Genomic DNA, 20,809 nt, shown 5'->3' with positions numbered 1-20,809 from the left:
CCCTACAATCCTCCCAGTTCTACCTCTTTCCTGACCTTCACCCTTCAACCCCCTACTCCCTGCGAGGAGTATTGTTCTGTGTTAAATAAATACCTTAACTCTTGATCTGCCTCCTGTCTGTGACGACATCCCGCGAACCTGCTAGCATCTTACACAGCCGCACACTCCAGTCCTGAGTGCCGGCGGCAGTGCCGGGTATTGATGCGAGGTTCTCACATTGCACACGCAAGTGTGACCCCGGCCTTTAGCCTCTTTCTGACATCGGGCGTAATAGTATACTGATGTTGGACTCCCTCCCTTTGATGTGGGCTCCTGCGCTGAGTCCACATCTTTCTGGCACATGTCAGCTGTTTTGAACAGCTGACATGTGCCTCTAACAGTGGGTAGAATCGCAATCCACTTGTGGCTGTTAACCCTTTAAATGCCACTGTCAAACTCTGACAGCGGCAATTAACTCATACTTCCGGCAGGCGCGCATGAAATCTTGCACATTGATGACCCCGTCACGTAATCGTGGGTCACTGATATGTTGGCATGACAACCAGAGGTCTCCAACAGACCTCTATGGTTGTCATTGCCAGATTGCTGATCATCATCGCCTGTGTGTAGCAGAGGCAATCGGGTTATGGCAGCTTCTAGTCTCCCATGGAGTCTATTGAAGCATGCCAAAAGTAAAAAAAAAGTTTTAAAAAATATTAAAAAAATATAAAAGTTCACATCACTCCCCTTTTGCCCCATTCAAAATAAAACAATAAATAAAAAACATACACATATTTGGTATCGCCGCATTCAGAATCGCCTGATCTAACAATATAAAAAAAGAATTAACCTGATAGCAACGAGAAAAAAAGTCAAAACGCCAGAATTACGTTTTTTTTTTGGTCGCTGCATCATTGCATTAAAATGCAATAATGGGCGATCGAATTATTGTTTCTGCACACAATGGTGTCATTAAAAACGTCAGCTCAGCGCACAAAAAATAAGCCCTCACCTAACCAGAGATCACGAAAAAATGGAGACTGTTATGACCCCAATGGCAGAGGGTCTCAGAAATAGTTTCTAAGTCTGCAAACACAAAAACCAGCTCATAGGGCAGTGGTAACTGATCTGACCATATATCTAATCCTAGCACCACAAATAACAGCAGCCGGGGAACGTGCCTACGTTGATTCTAGACGTCTCGCGCCAGCCGGAGAACTAACTAACCCTAGAAGGGAAACGAAAGACCTTTCTTGCCTCCAGAGAAAAGACCCCAAAAGTTGGATACAAGCCCCCAACAAATAATAACGGTGAGGTAAGAGGAAAAGACAAACGTAAGGATGAGCTAGGTATTTAGCAAAGAGAGGCCCACTAGCTAATAGCAGAATATAGTAAGATAACTTATATGGTCAGCAAAAACCCTATCAAAAATATCCACGCTGGATATTCAAGAACCCCCGAACCGTCTAACGGCCCGGGGGGAGAACACCAGCCCCCTAGAGCTTCCAGCAAGGTCAGGAATCACATTTAGTACAAGCTGGACAAAAATGAGAGCAAGCAAATAACCCAAAAAACAAAGAAGCAGGACTAGCTTAATTTTGCACGAACCAGGACCAGCAGATAGGAGCAAACAAAAAGGATCTGATTACAACGATGCCAGGCACTGGACTAAGGATCCAGGAGGTTTATATAGCAACACCCCTGGACTAACGACCCAGGTGGGTGCAAACTGAGGAAAGAAAATCCCAGAGTCATATCACTAATAACCACCAGAGGGAGCCAAGAAGTCTAATTCACAACAGGAGACACTACAGGTATCAAAATACGGCACAATTTTTTTTTACTTTTTAACAAACTTTGGATTTTTTTTCACCACTTAAATAAAAAAGAACCTAGACATCTTTGGTGTCTATGAACTCATAATTACATGGAGAATCATAATGACAGGTCAGTTTTAGCATTTAGTGAACATGGTAAAAAAGATAAAAACAACTGTGGGATTGGAATTTTTTTCCCGTTTTCGAATACACGACATGGTAAAACCAATGGTATGGTTCAAAAGTACAACTCGTCCAGCAAAAAACAAGCCTTCACATGGCCATATTGACCAAAAATTAAAAAAGTTATGGCCCTGGGAAGAAGGGGAGCAAAAAAAGGAAAAAGCAAAACCAAAAATACCTGTGGTCGTTAAGGGGTTAAGAACATATTCCTTCTTCCTGGACCATTATCCTGTGGCATAGATAAACTTGGGAAAAACTTCTGAACCCCAACCGCCACCTGTATAAAACATGTACATGTCCATATTTAATTGCATTGCAGTCTTTCTTGCTACCCATAAGATTATGAGTTATTAATGAATCATCTAATGAGAAATAGACCATAGTGACAAGTGATTTGGGACCCAACTGTAGTGTGGGTTCATTTTTGGTGCTTGCAGGAGACGGACTCTCGCTATTGCTTTATGTAAGTTAAGAAAAACTCCAGAACCCAGACTAGACAGTCAGTCCGACACTACTATAGCATGGATATAAATACAGGTGCTTGTCACAAAATTAGAATATCATCAAAAAGTTAATTTTTTTCAGGTCTTCAATGCAAAAAGTAAAACTCATATATTATATAGAGTCATTACAAACAGTGATCTATTTCAAGTGTTTATTTCTGTTAATGTTGATGATTATGGCTTACAGCCAATGAAAAGCCAAAAGTCATTATCTCAGTAAATTAGAATAATTAACAAAAAACACCTGCAAAGGCTTCCTAAGTGTTTAAAAAGGTTCCTTAGTCTGTTTCAGTAGGCTCCACAATCATGGGGAAGCAATATATAACTTAGTTTATTGGGGGCTACAGTTATGATACAATCTATCAAAACTTGGAATGCTGAACCCTACACACCCCCACCTATACCACTGATTGGCTGCTTCCTGTGTGCACTGTGGATAAGCAGAAATCTCCGGCTGGACTAGGAGGCACGAGGTCAGTTGTCCTGCAGTGATAATCTTCTGATGATAAAACACTGACTGTATTAAAACACAGCCCAATAAGTGACACATCAGTGGAATCAGGTTCTTTTCCACTACATCATGGTGCGCTTAGATTACATAGCAAAAACCTGCTGACAGGTTCCCTTTAAATGGGTTTACTATGGAATTAGATTCCAGGTGCATTGTATTGCCATATGTAGGGAACGTGCATGGTGTCACAGAGTCCAGAGCATGTGCTGCCATACGGTGACTTTGTAACTTACTGTTCCACTGTTTGTAGGGGGAAACCCTCCATAATATCCCAAGAGGTAGTATATATTACTTTTTTAATACAATCATAAACAAAGCGGTACATTAGGGGTCCATAAGCAAATTATAAATAATAGATTATGCCATAAATATCATAAAAATTGTAGTCAATAAATAACTGTAGTTGTGGCTTTGCATAATAAAATTTCCCATGAGAAGTTTAAGAATTTCCTCTAAAAAAAGCAAATAAAAAGAATGTCAACACATTTACTCCATAGCAGGAGATTAGCTGCAAGAGAAGGAGCCTGGACCTGTTCTTTTCCATATTAAGCAGTCAGATTTTTAAAGTGTTAAGATGTATTATGCACTTAACATTTACATCATGGTGGATGCCTCTCTATCACTTTATTAATTAATGTCCAGATAGCAGAAAAATCACCAACAACTTCTCATATCTGCAAGGTGTTTAACATAATCTCCAAACGGGGTGCAAAACTACTGTAGATGACAATTTGTACTGGGAGTTGTAGTTTTGTCAAAGCTAGAGGACAACAAGCTGGAGACCTGTGCTGAAGACCATGCAGACCTGCTTTGTAGAGGTTCCAAGTGTCTTCCAAACAAGTAGGCCTCTAAAAGATTTATACTGTGTTTAGTGTAATGATTGATACTCATTATATTATGAAACCAAAAAGAAAAAGTGTTCAAAGACTAAATAAAAAAATAAAAGATGATCCAAAATCTTTATTCAGCAATTGTTAAAAAAATTGGAAATAAATATCCATCATAACCAACATAGCCAAAAAAGTGGATTTAAATTAACAAATTTAAATATTAGACAAAGATAACAGAAGTAAACATCAAATGCAGTTTTAAAATGAAGGTCTTTATTATTAAGGGAAAAGAAATCCAAACCTTCAGAGCCCTGTGTTAAATAGTGTATGTTGCCCCCCACCCTTTAAAACATAAATTAACTGTGATTTATCACATCTTTGGAAAGCTGAGTTCAAATTCCCTAGCCACACCCACGCCTGATTACTGCCACACCTGTTCTCAATAAAGAAATCACTTAAATAGGACCTGTCTGACAAAGTGAAGTAGACCAATAGATACTCAAAAGCAACACATCATGCCGCAATTCAAAGAAATTCTGGAACAAATGAATAACAAAGTAATTGAGATCTATCAGTCTGGAAAAGGTTATAAAGCCATTTCTAAAACTTGGAAATCCAGCATGCAAAGAACTGCAGGCCTCACTTGCCTCAATTAAAGCCAGTGATCATGACTCCACTATAAGGCCGGTTTCACACGTCAGTGGCTCCGGTACGTGAGGTGACAGTTTCCTCACGTACCGGAGCCACTGACAAACGTAGACACATTGAAATCAATGCATCTGTGCAGATGTCATTGATTTTTTGCGGACCGTGTCTCCGTGTGCCAAACACGGAGACATGTCAGTGTTCGTGGGAGCGCACGGATTACACTGACCCATTAAAGTCAATGGGTCAACGTTGTCCGTGTGCAGTCCGTGTGCCGTGCAGGAGACAGCGCTACAGTAAGCGCTGTCCCCCCCACATGGTGCTGAAGCCGCCATTCATATCTTCTCTGCAGCAGCGTTTACTGTAGAGAAGATATGAATAATCCTTTTTTTTTTGTTTGTTTCTCCAGTTTAACATAAAGATCCATGTCCCCACCCCCTGTGCGCCTGCCCGCTGTTATTAAAATACTCCCCCGCCTCCCTCGCAGTGTCCTGTCCTGGCCGCAGCTTCTCCTGTATGCGGTCACGTGGGGCCGCCCATTACAGAAATGAATATGCGGCTCCACCCCTATGGGAGGTGGAGCCGTATATTCATGACTGTAATCGGCGGCCCCACGTGACCGCTCATACAGTAGAAGGTGCAGCCAGGACAGGAAGCAGCGCCAGCGAGGGAGCCGGGTGAGTATTTTAATAACAGCGGGCGGGCGCACAGGGGGTGGGGACATGGATCTTTATGTTAAACATGAGAAACAAAAAAAAGGATTTTTCATATCTTCTCTACAGCAAACGCTGCTGCAGAGAAGATATGAATGGCGGATTCAGCACCACATGGGGGGGACAGCGCTTATCTCTAGCACTGTCTCCTGCACGGTCCGTGTGGTACCCAGTCGGCACACGGGCGGCACACGGCTGCCGCACGTGTGCCACACTGATGTGCCATGTGTGCTCACGGACACACGGACACGGATAACTCTGGTACCGATTTTTCCGGTACCAGAATTATCTGGACGTGTGAGACTGGCCTAAGAAAGACACTGGGTAAAAATTGCCTGCATGGCAGAGTTCCAAGTTGAAAATCATTGCTGAGCAATAAGAACATAAAGGTGTGTCTCAGTTTTACCAGAAAAGATCCCCAAGACTTTTGAGAGAATACTCTGTCAGCTGACAAGACAAAAGTTGAACTAAAAACATCTGGCGTAGAAGTAATGCAGCATTTCAGAAAAGGAATATCATACCAACAGTATAATATGGTGGTGGTAATGTGATGGTCTGTGGCTGTTTTGATGCTTCAGGACCTGGAAGGCTTGCTGTGGTAAATGGAACCATGAATTCTGCTGTCGTAAATGGAACCATGAATTCTGCTGTCAACCAAAAAATCCTGAAGGAAAATGTCCGGCCATCTGTTTATGACCTGAAACTGAAGCATACTTGGGTTATGCAGCAGGACAGTGATCCAAAACACATCAGCAAGTCTACATCTGAATGGCTTAAGAAAAACAAAATTAAGACCTTAATCTGATGGAGATGCTGTGGCATGACCTTAAAAGCAGTTCATGCTTGGAACCCCTCCAATGTGGCTGAATTACAACAATTCTGCAAAGATGAGTGGGTCAAAATTCCTCCAGAGTGTTGTAAAAGACTCATTGCCAGTTATCACAAACGCTTAATCGCAGTTGTTACTGCTAAGGGTGGCCCAACCAGTTATTAGGTTTAAGCGGCAATCACTTTTTCACACCGGGCCCTGAAGGTTTGGATTTTTTTTCCTTAATATTAAAGACCTTTATTTAAAAACTGCATTTTGTGTTTACTTGTTATTTTTTGTCTAATATTTAAAGCTGTTTGGAGATCTGTAACATTTGTGACACATGCAAAAAAATATGAAATCAGGAAGGGGGCAAACACAACTGTGACTTACTCTTGCATAGGGGCCCATCGGAGGATTCTCCTGTTCTTCTAGGAGCCAGTCCGAGCCTGGCTCCAGGGCACACCAGAAGTGCTCCTTGATTTTGATATCTTAATCCATTTATAATGGGTCAGTTAACACTGTTGGTAGGTTTGACGGTCCTTCTGGTTTCACTTTACAAGCAGTTGTACAGTAGGCACCAAATGTTTATAGACTTTAATATTTTTGGCTAGTTTGATATCTTCTGACTTGATCGCCAAGGCTGATATACTACAAACAATCCTACAAGTATCTGCGTCACAAGGGACAGAATAGCCATTTTTCTCATTATAAACCTAGTAAAGTAATATATTTTATGGACTCTGATTACTATTTGCTATGTTTAATATCTACAAGTTACTGGCGCCTCCGAAACGTAGAGGTCTATTAATTAGATAAACAAGTGCAGTGCTGAACGCGCTCACATGAGGATTTACAAATTAATCATCATTTCATGTTCTCGGCTGATGCTAAAGCCAAACATATCTGAAAGATAAACAGCGCACAGCAAACATCTATTCATTTGTCAGTAAACTTGGAAATATTTTGTGTCATTTATTTATCTACAAAGAACATATCTAGGGCCTAAGATCTGAATTCTTTCCTCCAGCCCAGTATCTAGAAAACGCTTTTAAATAATATTTGACAGCCGTTCAAAAACTACAAATGCTACAAAATAAATGCACATTTAGCAAATTGCTAATCTGTTTTCATCCTTGAAATGCTTAAAGTAAACTTGGCAGGAAAAAATCAGCTTCATGCCAGTTAACAGAGCACATTAATGATACTTATTTCTTTTCCATTTTCCGGGAACTGAAATGAAAAGTAAAAATTACAAAAAGCTCCAAAAAGTCATTGTATCAGCACATTACGATATGGGTACTGTATATGGGCTTATTGTATGTATTAGCACACACCTCTTAATCATTAAAAATGTTTGTTTCATCCAATCTAATGGCCACAAGCATATAAAATCCAGCCACCTTGCCATACAGTCTGTCTTTACCGTATATACTCGAGTATAAGACGACCCGAGTATAAGCCGACCCCCCAAATTTTGCCACAAAAAACTGGGAAAACGTAATGACTTGAGTATAAGCCTAGGGTGGGAAATGCAGCAGCTACCGGTAAATGTCAAAAGTAAAAATAGATACCAATAAAAGTAAAATTAATCGAGACATCAGTAGGTTAAGTGTTGAATATCAATATTGAATCAGGAGCCCCATATAATGCTCCATAAAGTTTATGATGGCTCCATAAGATGCTCCATATTAAAATATGCCCCATATAATCCTGCATAAAGGTTAATAATGGCCCCATAAGGTGCTCCATAGACACATTTGCCCAATATAATGCTGCACAAATGTTAATTATGACCCCATAAGATGCTCCATACAGACACTTGCCCCATATAGTGCTGCACAAACGTTATGGCCCCATACAGACACTTGCCCCATATAGTGCTGCACAAACGTCATGGCTCCATACAGACACTTGCCCCATATAGTGCTGCACAAACGTCATGGCTCCATACAGACACATTTGCCCCATTATAGTGCTGCACAAACGTTATGGTCCCATAAGATGCTCCATACAGACACATGCCCCATTTGCTGTTGCTGCGGAAAAAAAAATCACATACTCACCTCTCCGCCGCTCAGATCCCCAGCACTTGCTATATTCACCTGCTCCACGTTCCGGCACCGCTCCATCTTCAGCACTGACGTTCAGGCAGAGGGTGCGCACTAACCACATCACAGCGCCCTCTGACCTCAGTTACACTGCAGAAGATGCGGAAGACAGAGCAGCGCCGGAACGAGGAGCAGGTGAATATCGCGCAGCGCTGCGCTCCCCATTATACTCACCTACTCCTGGCGCGGTCCCTGCTTCCCGGCGCCGCTGCTTCTTGCTGTACTGAGCGGTCACCGTTACCGCTCATTACAGTAATGAATATGCGGCTCCACCCCTATGGGAGGTGGAGCTGCATATTCATTACTGTAATGAGCGGTACCATGTGACCGCTCAGTACAGGAAGAAGCTACCGGCGTCGGGGAAGCCAGGGACGTTCAGGGACCGCGCCAGGAGCAGGTGAGTATAATTAGACAGCCCCTGCTCCCCCTCCCCTGCCGACCCCTGGGTATGACTCGAGTATAAGCCGAGAGGGGGACTTTCAGCCCCAAAAAAATGGGCTGTAAAATCTTGGTTTATACTCAAGTATATACAGTACTTACTACCATTTGTGATTAGAGATATGCGAACCTGAACAGTAAAGTTCAGTGTCCGCACCAAAAACCTACTGGACACAGAACACAGACTTCACCAGGAAGTCCGTGTTACTGTCCGGGTTCGGCTGCCTGAACACCAGGTGTTTTTCACGCTATCATGTGCATGACAGCGCAACAAACACTGCTTCTGATTGGTGGTGAAATTATCCCCGCCGGTCAGAGAGCCGCAGTTCACATGCTGTCAAAAGACAGTGTGAGCGTTCAGCTGTGATCGGAGGTATAAAGTTTACATCCGGTCACTGGTGTCAGCTGATGGGACTACAGCTCCCATCATCTGACACCTGCTGCCGCTAATAACAGCGAGAGCAGGAGCAGCTGATGGGTGTATTCATTAGCCGGCTCCTGCGCTGTAAATAATTTTTAAAAAAGCGTGGGTTCTCCTGTATTTTTAATAACCAGCCAGGCAAAACTCACAGCTGGGGGATGCAACCCTCAGCTGTCAGCTTCAACAAGGCTGGTTATCAAAAATAGAGGGGTCCCCACGCCGTATTTTATAATTATTTAAATAAATTTTAAAAAATGATGTGGGGTCCCCCCCATTTTTGACAATCAGCCTTGCTAAAGCAGACAGCTGGGGGCTGATATTCTCAGGCTGGTAAGGGGCCATGGATATTTCCCCCCCAGCCTAAAAATAGCAGCCCGCAGCTGCCCAGAAAAGACACATCTATTAGATGTGCCAATTCTAGCACTTTGCCCACCTCTTCCCACTTGCCCTGTAGCGGTATCAAGTGGGTTTAATATTTGTGGGGTTTATGCCACCTTTGTATTGTCAGGTGACATCAAGCCCACGGATAACTAATCATATAGTTACATGGTAAATAAACACACAGCAAAAATAAAGTCCTTTATTAGAAATAAAGAACTAAACACAGCTTTACTTTTTTATTTAAAAATAATAAACACAGTTATACTCACCAATCTCCTATTCCACTGAAGCCCTCGTTCTCCTGTAATAAAACAAAAATAAAAAAACAACAATATCCCTCACCTCTCCGTCGTTCTTTCAAACGCCATAATCCATGTCTGGTGGATAATTCGTTTTCAACCTGGACGGTGCCAAGATGAGACCACCCAGGCTGAGAACCACTGGTGACTGAACTGCTGCAAGCGCAGCCTCAGTGACCGGCGGTGACATCATTGAGGTTACTACCGGTCACTGAGGCTGTGTTCCCTGCCGTACTGAACTGCCGTGACCTCGGTGAGATCACCGCTAGCTTCATGAGAAAAACTCAGTTAACAGTTTCCAACTCTCTTCACCAGCCAGCAGCTACTCTGTGGATGCAACCCAGTGGCCTTTGAAATGAAGGTCAGGTCACTATATAGGGATGAAGGGGTGAAAAAGCAGAGCATTCCCTGGGATTTGCTAAGCAAAGTGGCTTGTGCTACGGTAAGTTTATTTGGCTGATAACTCAGATCTTTCTAAAGCAGTAGTATATGCCAATCCTTAATTGGAGTACGTCCTTCTCAAAAATATATGAACGTACCTCCACAGAGCCATCATACATTGATTTATATAGTACATGTATAGCATTAGGACACGCAAGGACATGACATACTCCCTGGGGTGCAACGGCCAAAAGTTGAGAACCTGGACCCTAAATGATGTTGCACTATTTTTCTTCAATATTTATCACCTGTAGGTGCTGCCATGTCATGGAAAAGTTTTTGCTTTGTTTCAAAGTTGCATTGTTTTGTTTTTTTTTTACATTTCTGTGTAACAGCAGAGTAAACTAATATAGGATTCCCACTGTTTGCTTTACTTCTCAACTATGAAACTATGTAAATATGGTAGAACGTATCGTACAAACATAACAGTGTTTAATGTACAGGGATAATCTACTGGAAAAGGAAATATCTTGTAAAGATTCTTGGAGGTATTTTTTATTTATCTCTTTCATGTAGACTTGGATACGTCACAAAAATATGAATGCATCCAATAATAAATGGATATTTATCTAAGCTGCCTAAATTTAAGCTTATTAGACTCCTATGATGAATATTAGAGGAACACTCCAGGCAAAATGAACCTAACCTAGTGAAGGGCCTAACGTGGGTGCATGATACAAAAATTCCCTTGTAATGTCCTTAAATAAGCTGTATTTGTTTTGACTGGAGTGGAAATCTGTTACCAGTTTTTTGCTATGTAATCTGAAAGTATCATGATGTGTGGGGGCATAGACCTAGATTCCAGTGATGTGTTACTTACTAGGTTGTGTTTTGCTATTTCAGTCTGTGTTTTATCAGCAGGTGAATATCTTTAGAGAAGTATCTGCCTCGTGCAAGGTAGTCTAACCACTCCAACAGCACTGATTAGCAGCTTTCTGATACTATACAATGTGCAAACAAAGCAGAGGTTTACCATGACATTGAGGAGCAGAAAACTGCAGTGTCTGATACATCATACTCCTGCACTGGTTAGAAGCTCTTCACCTTCATATTAAACCATGTTTCATTTAGCAGTGCATAGGTTAATGTGCTTAGTTGAGAGCTCCTGGAAGGTTTCCTACATTAAGGCTCTCAGCTGTGCACTGTTAGACGCTCCCGTCTCCTATATAATCTGGGCCCTGGCTAGCTCTCATTGTCAAAGATAGCTTATGCTGCATGGAAGGAGGTTGTTGGTGGTTATTACTGGAGAAGGCGTTCAGTGGATTTATCTGTAACTGTTGCTAGATTTTGGTTGTGTGATAATTTCCCTTCTTCTCCTGCTTTGGTTTAACCCCATCCTCCAAACCCCGATGCATTCCTCTGTTGTATGTGTGAGTACCTTGCTAGTCTGGTTGGTGTATTACAGTAATCTACTACTCCCCTGTTCCCTGGGTGGGGGAAGGGTACAGGCTGAGGGCAGATTCAGGAGATAAGGCAAGGTACACCGTATCTTCACCATCACAAGTAATTTATGGAACAGGGTGAGCTGGGGCATTCCTAGCGTTAGGGACAGGGAAGGAGCTCCTGGTCCTGGGACACCCGACAACAGAGTCGTGCCAAGAGGTGTGTGTGTGACTTACACTGGGCACAACATCTGAGTTCTGCAGCAGAGGAAACAGTGCTGCAGTCAGTAAACTACCGTAAGTGATCATGCTGCTGTCACATTACATAACAAAAACCTGCTGACGGATTCCTTGTAAGGGTTGTCTCATCTGCACTAATGGGTAAAATTGCAAAGTGTTTTCAAACAACAGCAACTTTGCAATTTACCCGTTATTATAAATCCTCTCCATTCTCAACAACAGGGGGGATTTTTAATTCTATAGATCAGTATCAAAATTACCAGGCACATCAGAGGTGGCATGTTTACTACGCACAACTAGTGCGCACATGCAAGCTGTTTTCCATGCAGTTTGCAAGCACGGCTCTAAGATGGCCGGATCACTGCATCTGAGCAGCTTATACAATGCAACAACAACAAAAAAAGGCTTCTGCTTCCAAGCTCAGAGAGGGCACAGTACTGGCTAGTGGCTGAGCCATGCTGCCTGCCCGAACAGTGAAGCATCAGGAGCACACCGCTTCTGGCAAGCAAAAAGCTGGGAGGCAGAGAAGCGGTGCTGAAAATCACCCTTTATCAACAGGGGAACAATCGCAGCTTCATGTCTCCTAGGGGGAGTATTCAATAGAGTCAAAAATAAATGGAAAAAAAAAAAGAAAAATAATTAAAAACAATAAAATTTCAAATCACCCCCATTTTGCCCCCATTAAAAAAACAATCAAAATACATATATTCTGTATTTCTGCGTTAAGAAATGTCCAATCAAAATATAAAGTAAATTAATCAGATCGATAAGTGACGTAAAAAAAAATAGAAATGTCAAAATTAGTTTTTTGGCTGTTGCAGCATTGCGATGAGATGATCAAAACATTGTATCTACCCTCAGTAAAAATGTCAGCTCAGGGCGCAAAAAAATAAGCCAAAACCCAGCACAAGATTTCGAAAATGTAAAACACTACGTGTCTCAAAATGGCAAAAAAACGCAAAAACTTTTTTTCAGACAAATTTTGCATTTTTTCTTCACCGCTTAAATAAAAAAAATAAACTATACATGTTTGATATCTGTGCACTCATACTGACCTAGGGAATCATATTGCCAGGTCAGTTTTACCATATAGTGAACATAGTCAATTAAAAAAAAAACAATTGTGGAAATGCACAACAAAAGGACAAAAAAAAAGAAGAAAAAATTTAAATGGTTCGTGGGTAAATGGCTTAAGTATGTTTGGATGTGTAAATTACATCAACAGTAGAAAAGTATGAAATGCCAGGATCAATAACCATCGAAATGTGATATATTTGTTAGTAGAGTAGAACTAAAGATAAAAGAAAACGCACTTGTACATATTTCATGAGATACATCTCGCTGCGCGTTTCGCTATCAACACATTGAAAAAGGGCAATTATCCATCTTAGATTTCTAGAAATCGCTCCACATTTTATTCACAGAAATCATTATCCTTGATAATGTCCCTGAGATACTGCATGTGGGTACGAGCTAATAAATTAATTTTCAGAACAGCGTTATTGTAAGGTCGGTTTCACATATTAATTGTTTTGGTGCTTGTGCTATGTGTTACTGTTGCAGATAGATGGTGGACCCATTAAAATGAATGTGCGCTTTTACGTGCCCTTTTTCTTTGCAGACTAATTGTCCAGAAAAAAAAAAGATAATTAATAAAATTAATAATAATGATAAAAAAATGAGAGATGTCCTACTTTAACCCATTAGGTACAGCGCCTGTGCACGGGATACGGAGTGATGCATGGGATACACCTAGTTTTGATGCAAGTGGTCTTTACTTTACTCCATTGCGGTTGAAGCTCGCCGATGCAAGTCAATGGCCCAACGAAAGAAAAAAAATGGATAGAACAGAAATGTCATGAATGTGCTGTCGCTATCTTACTGTTTAATGGGCAACAGCTTGTAAAAGAAGATTTTGTGAAGATTGTAAAAACGGACACACAGACCAAAAATGGGTTCAGCACCGGCCCAGTGAATATATTGGTGAGAGAAACTGAAAATAAATCGAGCCATTTCAGAATGAACTTGGGTCAAGACCAGGAAAAGAACAAAGCAAACTTAATAATATATTACAAAATGTTTACATAGACAATTAATTTTAAAAAATTAATAAACAACGGTTACTATTTATACTTGCAAGTGAGAACTCATTGCCTAAAAAAAAAAACAAAAAAAAAAAAAAAAAAACGCCAGTGCTGGTAATCTAGGTAACAAAGAGTGAGCTAAAGAATTAAAAATAATGTGTAAATTGCTTGTTTGTTTTTTTTACAAGGACTTTACAATTTTATCCAAAATTCAGACAACCCCATTTAAGTCTTCTTTATGGAAAACCCTATTTTTATGTTTTTGACTGTATTCATTATCCATCTATACCTATAGTTGTTCAGTAGATTATATAGTATATAAAATGGCATTTATTTTTTTAATTTAGGATACAACTCAGAGGTTTCTTCCTAAGCAAAAGCAATTATTTTGATCCGACCTGCTAAAAATCACACTAATTGGGCAACCGGATGAAGAAAAGTTTAAAGTATCAAATTCAATATTATTTTCACCTTCTTATTTTATTGTATTCTCATAGCATTGACAATCTGTGATAAAAAAAAAGCAGAAAGAACATTTCCAAAATCTGTAGCCCAGCTGGTCAATCTGCCTGTCATTATCAAATTGATGCAGCTGGTGGAAAAAAAAAATCCCCAAGGCCTCAATGTACTTTCTCCAGTAATGTGTGTTATAAGAAAAGTCATCAAATGAACCACACAGGGTAATGTACACATAGAGATGACATATTGTCAGTGTGACTGGTTCTACCGGTTGCCGCACACTCTAAAAATCTGTATTAAAGTTCAATTATTACAACACTATAACATAATCCAATATCACAAGACATAATTTGAGCCATTTCTGCTGTAATTATTACACATGACTTTTAGGCCAATGCGTGTATTTATTACTGCAATTTCACAGAAAAGGAATTTGAGTATACGTCTTTCAGCTTGGATTAGAAAAGGTCGTATTCTGTGAACATTGTGAACATTACACATTGCGGTGGGATTTAAAAAAAAGAAAAGGTGGAAAAAATTGTAAAGCACAACAAATGCCATGCTCCAAATTTACAGGTAAGATGTTATTCAGATCTCATCACTGCAATTTAGAGGATTTTTCTTGTATGTTTCCTTAAAGGAAATCTGTCAGTAGGATATTATTTATTACTAGATGGTGGCCTGATTCTAACGCATCGGGTATTCTAGAATATGTATATAGCAGCCACATAGTATATAGCACAGGCCACGTAGTATATAGGAGCCATGTAGTATATAGTAGACAAACAGTACATGGCCTGTGCTATATACTATGTGGCTGCTATATACATACATATTGTAGAATACCCGATGCGTTAATACAGGCCATGCAATATATAACAGTGGTCACACAGTATATAACACAGCCCAAACAGTATATAACACAGCCCACGCAGTATATAACACTGGCCACGTAATATATAGTACAGCCCACGCAGTACAAAACAGGCCACATAGTATACACTATGTTCCAAATTATTATGCAAATTACATTTTTATCAGATTTTCCTAAATGGTCGGTGCAAATGACAGTCAGTCTAATAAAAGTCATCACCCGTTAGATTATACATCGAATTTTATTGAAGAAACCTCCCAATGATAACAGTATAATCTCCAAAATGAATAAAAACTCAAAATGCACTGTTCCAAATTATTATGCACAGTAGAATTTCTAAACATTTGATCTGTTTTAAAGAACTGAAAATGCTCATTTGTGGAATTTGCAGCATTAGGAGGTCACATTCACTGAACAAAAAAGCTATTTAACGCCAAAACATCCTAACAGGCCAAGTTATATGTTAACATAGGACCCTTCTTTGATATCACCTTCACAATTCTTGCATCCATTGAACTTGTGAGTTTTTGGAGAGTTTCTGCTTGTATTTCTTTGCATGAAGTTGGAATAGCCTCCCAGAGCTGCTGTTTGGATGTGAACTGCCTCCCACCCTCATAGCTCTTTTGCTTGATGATCCTCTAAAGGTTCTCTATAGGGTTGAGGTCAGGGGAAGATGGTGGCCACACCATGAGTTTCTCTCCTTTTATGCCCATAGCAGCCAATGACTCAGAGGTATTCTTTGCAGCATGAGATGGGGCATTGTCAGCATGAAGATGATTTTGCTCCTGAAGGCACGTTTCTGCTTTTTAGACCATAGAAGAAAGTTGTCAGTCAGAAACTCTATATACTTTGCAGAGGTCATTTTCACACCTTCAGGAACCTTAAAGGGCCTTACCAGCTGTTTCCCATGATTCTGGCCCAAAACATGACTACTCCTCCACCTCCTTGCTGACGTTGCAGCCTTGTTGGGACATGGTGGCCATCCACCAACCATCCACTACTCCATCCATCTGGACCATCCAGGGTTGCTCAACACTTATCAGTAAACAAGAATGTTTGGATGTATTCATGTATGTGTGGGCCCAATACAACCATTTCTGCTTGTGAACACTGTTTAAGGGTGGCCGAATAGTAGGTTTATGCACCACAGCAAGCCTTTGAAGGAGCCTACACCTTGAGGTTCGAGGGACTCCAGAGGCATCATCAGCTTCAAATATCTGTTTGCTGCTTTGTAATGGCTTTTTAGCAGCTGCTCTCTTAATCCGATGAACTTGCCTGGCAGAAATCTTTCTCATTATGCCTTTATCAGCACAAACACATTTGTGCTCAGATACAGCCACAAATCTCTTAACAGTACGATGATCACGCTTATGTTTTTGGAAAATTTCTAATGTTATCATCCCTTCACCAAGGCATTGCACTATTTGATGCTTTTCAGCAGCAGAGAGATCCTTTTTCTTTCCCATGTTACTTGAAAACTGTGACCTGCTTAATAATGTGGAACATCATTTTTAAGTAGTTTTCCTTTAATTAGAATCACCAGGAAAACCAATTATCACATGTGTTTAAGATTGATTTCAGTGATCCATTGAGCCCTGAGACACAATACCATCCACGAGTTTATTTGAAAAATAAGACAATTAAATCTTTATGACACTTAAATCCAATTTGCATAATAATTTGGAACACAGTGTATAACACTGGCCAGGTAGTATATAGCAGCCATGCGATATATAACACAGCCCACGTAGTATACAGCAGTGTGGGCACCATATTCCTGTTAAAAAAATAATTAAAATAAAAATAGTTACATACTCACCAGCGAAGCTCTGGCGATGCGAACGCGGCTGCTGACATCTTCCGTTCCCAGAGATGCATTGCGAAATTACCCAGAAGACTTAGCGGTCGTTATTTTTAACATTACATCTTTTTACTATTGATGCTGCATAGGCAGCATCAATAGTAAAATGTTGGGGACAGGGTTAATAGCAGCGATAAGAGTGTGTTACCCGTGGCATAACGCAGTCCGTTACCACTGGCATTAACCCTGTGTGAGCGGTGACTGGAGGGGAGTATGCGGGCGCCGGGCACTGATTGCAGGGGAGTAGGGAGGGACTAATCAGACTGTGCCCGTCGCTGATTGGTCACGGCAGCCATGACGCGGGATTTCCGTTACGGAAGTTGAGGACAGAAAGACGGAAGTACCCCTTAGACAATTATATATATAGATTATAGCACCATTTATTCCATGGCACTTTACATGTGAAAAAGGGTATACATAAAAACAAGTACAATAATCTTGAACAAAGAGAGTTACCGACTGGTACAAGAGAGAGGACCCTGCCTGCAAGGGCTCACAATCTGGGATGGGTGAGGATACAGTAGGTGAGGGCAATGCTGGTCTTGCAGCGGTATGGTGAAACAAGGGTTACAAGGTACATGGTAGGCAAGAGTCTGATGTGTTGTGGTAGAGTTCCAGAGTAGGGGGATGCACTGGAAAAATCTTGTATGCGATTGTGGGAAGAGGAGATAAGAGGGGAGTTGAGAAGATCTTGTGAGGATCGGAGGTTGCGTGCAGGTAAGTACTGGGAAACTAGGTCACAGATGTCTAGAGGATACAGGTTGTGGATGGCTTTCTATGCCATGGTTAGGGTTTGGAATTGGAGCCTCTGGGCAATGCGAAGCCAGTGAAGGGATTGACAGAGAGGCCGAGAAATAGCATTGGGAAAAGTGCTTTAGTCCGGCAGCGGAGTGTAGGATAGGTTAGAGTGGTGCAACAGTGTGAGAGGGGAGGCCACAAAGCAGGATGTTGCAGTAGTTGAGGCGGGAGATGATGAGGGCATGCACTAGGATTTTTGCAGATTCTTGGTTGAGGAATGTGCAGATCCAGGAGATATTTTTGCGTTGGAGTTGGCAGGAAGTGGAAAAGGCTTGGATGTATGTTTAGATCAGAGTCAAGTGTTCCCCCGAGGCAGCGAGCTTGTGGGACGGGGAGAGTGGGCAGCCAATGACATTGATGAATAGGTCTGTTGGGGGTATGAGTGAGATGGTGGAAAGATGATGAATTCTGTTTTATCCATGTTAAGTTTTAGAAATGTAGCAGAGAAGATGAAATAGCGGACATACATTGTGAGATTCTGGTAAGGAGGTGATATTGGGTGCAGAGAGGTACTGTGTGACATCAGCAATGAGGTGATAAGGAAAGCCGTGGGCCTCTATGAGCTGTCCCAGGTCCTAGAACTGAATTTTAGGGGGACAACGACAGATAGAGGGCAAGGTGAGGAGGTGGTGTGTGAGTGGGAGATGCTGAATGTCCGGTCTGCTAGGTATGAGATCCAAGATAGGGCCATGTCTGTGATGCCCAGAGATGAGAGAAGCTGTAGTAAGCGGTAGTGGTCCATAGTATTGATGGAAGATGACAAGCCCAGGAGCAGGAGGAAAGAGTATCCCTTGCATTTGGCAGTAAGTAGGTCATTGGTGACTTTAGTCAGGGCAGTTTCAGTGGAATGATGTGGTCGGAAGTCAGCTTGCAAGTGGTCAAAAGAGGGAGTGGAAGGAGAGGAGGGAGGACAGTTCACAATGGATTTGCTGCTCCAGTACTTTTGAGGCATAGGGGAGAAGCGATATAGGGCGATAGCTAGACAGAGAGGATGGGTCGAGGGTGGGCTTTGTGAGGATGGATGTCATTGAAGCATGGGGTGTAGACACTAGTTGTTAGAGACAGGTTAAATAGATGGGTTAGGGTTGGGATGAAGACTGTGATGAGGCTTGGGTTGAGGTGGGATGGGATCGGGTCAAGTACACAGGTGGTGAGATGTGATTTGGACAGTAAAGAGGAAAAGTGATCTTCTGTTATAGGGGAGAAGATAGTTTTGGAGGAGGAGGGCTGGGTAGTTATGAGGAGGGGTTGTAGGGACTTTAGGCAAAAGCTTTGACAAAATCAGTCAATCTTCTGCTTGAAGAATGAGAAAGTATTCAGCGGAGATGAGACAAGATGGAGGAGGTGCTGGGGGACAGATGAGAGAATAGAAAGAGTTGAAGAGCTGTTTAATATTGAGGCAGGGAGGATATGAGGTAAGAAGTATGTTTGTTTTGCTGATCAGAGTGTGGACTGTAGTGAGGGACTGTTTGAATGCGATGGAAGTGCTAGTTGGAATGGAATATTTTCCATCTCTGCTCAATAACTATGGAAGCAAGCCTCAGTTCTTTAGTTAGGCTGATGTGCCAGGGTTGGCTGTTGATTGTGCGAGCTTTGGTATGTGTGTGGGGGGGTAACAGATTTGAGTGCTGCAGCTGTTGTGGTGTTATATAAAATGGCAGCAGCATCTGCATTGTGTCAGGAACTTGTCTGTTAGGCTGCTTTCACACTAGCGTCGGCACAGGGCCGTCGCTATGCGTCGGCCTGACGTGCCGATGCACGTTGTGAAAGAAATGCCCGACGTGGACAGCAGAAGCAGTCTTACGACGCTTCCGCTGCCCCATTGTAAGGTCTGGGGAAAAGGGGGCGGAGTTGCGGCCACGCATGCGCGGTCGAAAATGGCAGACACGACGCGCAAAAAAACGTTACATGCAAAGTTTTTTTGTGCCGACGGTCTGCCAAAACACGACGCAACCGTCGTGCGGCCATACGTCGCAAATGTAAGTCTATGGGGAAAAAACACATCCTGCAGACAACTTTGCAGGATGCGTTTTTTCTCCTAAACGACGCATTGCGACGTATTACAAACGACCCTAGTGTGAAAGTAGCCTTAGAGGGAGAATGATTTCAGAGAGTGAGTGTAGGTAGAGGGGGTTTTGAGATTTCTGCGAGGATGTGCAAGTTTGTGGAGTGGGGATTGTGTATCTTGACAGGAGAGGGAAGAGAATGCAAGCAGGCTGTGGTCAGAAAGAGGGAGAGATGAGTTAGAGAGGTTACATAGGGAACAAACGCAGGTGAAGATAAGGTCCAATATGTGGCCCTCTTTGTGAGTGACTGCGGAAGACAAGTGAGAGATAGAAGCTTAGAGACAGCTGAGTGGGAAGTGTCAATGAGGATGTTGACATCCCCACGATCGTCATGGGTTACTTCAACGGAAAGAAAAGTAGACAGGTGGTGAAGTGGTCGAAGAAAGTGGTGGCTGGCCCTGTTGGGTGGTAGATGGTAGCCAGTTGAAGGTTGGAATGGAAGTATATGTGCACAGAGTGCACCTCAAAAGAAGGGAGAGTAACTGAGGGTGGCAGAGGAATTTGGGTCAAAGAGCAGTTATCTGATAGGAGAAAGCCAAACCTCGTAATGCTTGCTGCTGGGGCAGGGGGTATGGAAAAGGTGGAATCCACCATAAGAAACTGCGCTGGGAGAGGCTGTGTCAGGGGGAGAGCCAGGTTTCGATGATGGCAAGGCCGGAAAGTTTGTTAGTAATGAAAAGATCACGGGTGTATGTAAGTTTGTTGCAGACAGAGCGAGCGTTCCATAGAGCTCCTGTTAGAGCAGAGGTGTCAAACTGCATTCCTCGAGAGCCGCCAACAGGTCATGTTTTCAGGATTTCCTTGTATTGCACAGGTGATAATTTAATCACCTGCACAGAATGATTCCAGCACCTTGTGGAATGCTAAGGAAATCCTGAAAACATGACCTGTTGGCGGCCCTCGAGCAATGCCGTTTGACACCTCTGTGTTAGAGGCACTGGGCGAATAGGTATAAGGTTAAAAGG

Source organism: Ranitomeya variabilis, chromosome 7 (assembly GCF_051348905.1).
Source record: "Ranitomeya variabilis isolate aRanVar5 chromosome 7, aRanVar5.hap1, whole genome shotgun sequence".
In the NCBI taxonomy this organism is placed as follows: Eukaryota; Metazoa; Chordata; class Amphibia; order Anura; family Dendrobatidae; genus Ranitomeya; species Ranitomeya variabilis.
The sequence above is the reverse complement of the archived record's forward strand: the minus strand, read 5'-3'. Positions refer to the sequence as shown.